Below are 3,754 nucleotides of genomic sequence, written 5' to 3' on the forward strand. Positions count from 1 at the left end.
GAAAATAATAATAGGTCAAAAATATTCTTGCAAAAATTGCAGTATAGTCCCTTGAACTTTTAAGAAATTAGCAACGGGATCCCTTCACATTGGATGCAATGAACTTCTTTTAAAAAATTGAGAGGATCGATTGCCTTTTTTTTCGTATAGAGGGTTTTTTTTGTTCAAAAGCATTATTATACGGGAGCAAAATACAATTAATCATATGAATATACGTACATAGGGGAGTAAAATACAATTAATCGTACAAATATACATAAGAAAATTCACTTCTGGTCTCTTAACTACGCCTTTTATCTGAATTTAATCCATCAAAGTTTAGACTTGTCATGTTAAGTTTTCATGTTTAAAAATTCTATCAAATATGTTTCTTCCATTAAAATCCCTCAAAACTAACGCTAGGGCCAGAAATTACAGAAATATATAGATTGTGTTTGGATTTGTAATGTGGGTGTTTTGGTTTTGTATTTTGGAGATAGAGAGAGAAAAATAGAGATAAATAAGTATGTGTTTGAGATAGATGGTATGTTTGGATTTATATTTTGATATAAAATAAAATAGTTTAAAATAAGTGGTGTATGTTTGATGTTGGGATATAGGAGACAAATTACTGTTGGATGTCAAATCATGTCTTTTTTGTATATATTTATTAATATAATTGTGTATGTATATAATAGTTTGTTTGTTAGTGAAATATAGTATATATATTTAAATTAAGTAATTATCTTTGTTAAATACTTTTTTTTAACATTTTAAATAATAATTACAAATTTAATGAATAATTTATTGCACTGTAGTATTGTCTCGAAAATGATCTTGTTACACCTACAATTTGGACTGGAAAAATATAATACATAAACATTTGAATAATAGATATTTTTAATTAAGTATGTATTATTGGTATATTTTTCTCAATTTTCAAATTTCTCAAATATTTCACATAAGTATTAAAAATTTTGATAATTACAAATTTAATGAATAATTTATTGCACTGTAGTATTGTCTCGAAAATGATCTTGTTACACCTACAATTTGGACTGGAAAAATATAATACATAAACATTTGAATAATAGATATTTTTAATTAAGTATGTATTATTGGTATATTTTTCTCAATTTTCAAATTTCTCAAATATTTCACATAAGTATTAAAAATTTTGAGTTCGAAATATTAAAATAGTGTAAGTTCAAAAAATTTGTAATTAATATTTAGTAATTTGAAGTATAGTAATGTGATGAAAATACATTGATTGATTAATTATAATAGATAATTAAAGTAATAAAAAATATGAATTTCGTATATAGTACTGGTGTATTATCCGCAATATACAAAACTAAGTAATTTATTGAGGTAGAAAATTTTAAAATATTTTTAGTCAGTAGCATTGATAGTAAATATTTTTAATATCTTGTAAGTTAAAAATTATTTTTATATATAATTGTTGCTTAGATTTAATATATAGCATATATATTAAATAATATATAATATACATTATATAGATAATTTAGAAAAATTCACTATATCTCATCTGCTTTGGTGTGGAGTTTATTACTTTATATTAAATAATAATTAAAAATTAAATAAATAATTACATGCACTACAGTATTATGTTGAAAATAATTTCATCCGCCTTTATATTCGCGGTGAAAATATTTAATTGATAAATCAAATAATAAGTACTTTCTTTACGCATGCAGTAATTATACAGTGTCCACACGGTTCAAATTTTGAAAAAAAAATTTCGTTCAAATAGAAAACTATATTGATTCCAAAATATGTAAACAATCAAAGTTGAATCAATTAGCATTGATTAGTTAAAAACAAAATAATTAAAATTATTTTTAATCATGACATACAAGGCTGTCAAATTTTAGGGAATGATGAAAATGTAATTACACAACTGCATGATATATAAGAAATGAATGTATTTGAAACTCACAAACTGCTCGATTAGTTGTTTTCTTTTTAATGATTAAATCAATATTCGACTTGAAAGTTTCCCATATGGCATTGTATGCCTAAGGACTGTCACGACGGTGTGGTGGTAGTCTTCGTGGTCGCGGCGAGCGCGCTTGCTGTCTCCCTCACTGTATGTCTGGGCACCCCGATCAGACTGCACACCAATCCGACAAATGTAATCAGTCCACGATCCAATCCCCCCCACTTCCGAGCCCATGTCGATACTGCGTCGTGCAGCTACTGAGGTATTACGTGCTAGCATCGGGCCACCATCTCCACGAGCTACATTGTCTACTGCATCCCAACTGGCGATGTGCGTATGTGACTGTAACGATGGGGCAGTAGAATCCGATATAACAATATGTGCATCCACGCTTTCTCCCACCAGATTACGCACAGTGTTACCACTTTCGTTATTTCCTGCTTCGCTTTGTGCCTCAATAGGAACACCTGACAACCTGATGGACCCCCACACCTCTAATATGCTGGGATAATGTGGCTCTGGGTACTCATAGTACCGTCTAGCCAATGAAAAACGTTGTAAAAAGGGTCCAATTATAAATTTTTTAGCGTTGAAAATTACAATAGTATTTTCAAACGATGATTGTTAAGTAGCTGTAATCAAATTGGAACTAAAATGACGTACCCGTAATGCACGTGGTCGTAGCTCTACTGAAAACACCATAATAAATGTTTCAATATCATAATAAATCCCTGGTATCTGAGTGATGCCGTGGAATTGTTGAAATCAATTTTTAAACTCGTAGAATTTATCACGGACTTGGTCTCGGGTGTAAGGATATCCAAAATGTCTACGTAATCCACGTGCCCAGTGACCCATCTGCGCCTCCGCAAGTGCATCGTCTCTCATAGGCGCTTGAGTGTTGTCATCAAGTATCATCCACATGAAGCGCTGCTCAATATTTAAACTCCAATGGTCGTCCTGTGGAAATCCAGCACTCTCCAGATATCTGCGGTATGCCATGACTGCAAAGAATTACGGTCAGCAAAATAATTATTGTGCAAATCCGCACCACGTGTACAGTTGAAAAATGTAAAAAAAATATCAATTTGTTTAAAACTACTATCTAAACAGTTTTACAATTGTGAACAATCAAACACACTCTATAATTCTTCATGCAAATAGTACTAAACGATATTATAGCGTAACATTCCAAGACAAAGTTTCGATAGTTTACATATGAATCAACACTGTCCACTACGTTCAATGCTAGTTTCGATGGTTGGCTGCCCACATTTGCATTAGCATGCTATCTCGAAGGTTGCGCTGGGCTTCTATCTCATAAGTGGTTGGATGTCTCCTATGGTAGAATGAGTCCATGTCAGTTTGAATATCTTCATCTGGTTCGTTGAAAATGATGTCATCGTTGCTAAACTTATGGATGAAGTTATGAAGGGCGCAATAGGCAATTACTATATCGACCTGGTGGTTCTGAAGGTAGCTCGGCATCCCCCACTGTAGTATTAGAAAATATTTCTTCAGTACACCGAAGCATCGTTCAATACATTTCTCAACTTTGAATGTGCATGGTGAAACATGTCCTGTGGGGTATGATATCGACGACCTTGTCCCTTCCACTCAGGTAGGTGATACCTTGTTCCTCGATAAGGAGCTAGGAAACATTGGTAGTTTGCGAAATCTGCGTCTACCAAATAATACTTACCTGCATTGTCACAAGGTATCATCATAAAGAGAACCGCTAGTGCCACGTAATTGGTCCTTAAACTAGAGGTTGGTGGAATTTAATTTATATATTACAATGCTCACCGATTG

This window comes from Sesamum indicum, linkage group LG2, assembly GCF_000512975.1.
Source record: "Sesamum indicum cultivar Zhongzhi No. 13 linkage group LG2, S_indicum_v1.0, whole genome shotgun sequence".
NCBI classification, from domain to species: domain Eukaryota; kingdom Viridiplantae; phylum Streptophyta; class Magnoliopsida; order Lamiales; family Pedaliaceae; genus Sesamum; species Sesamum indicum.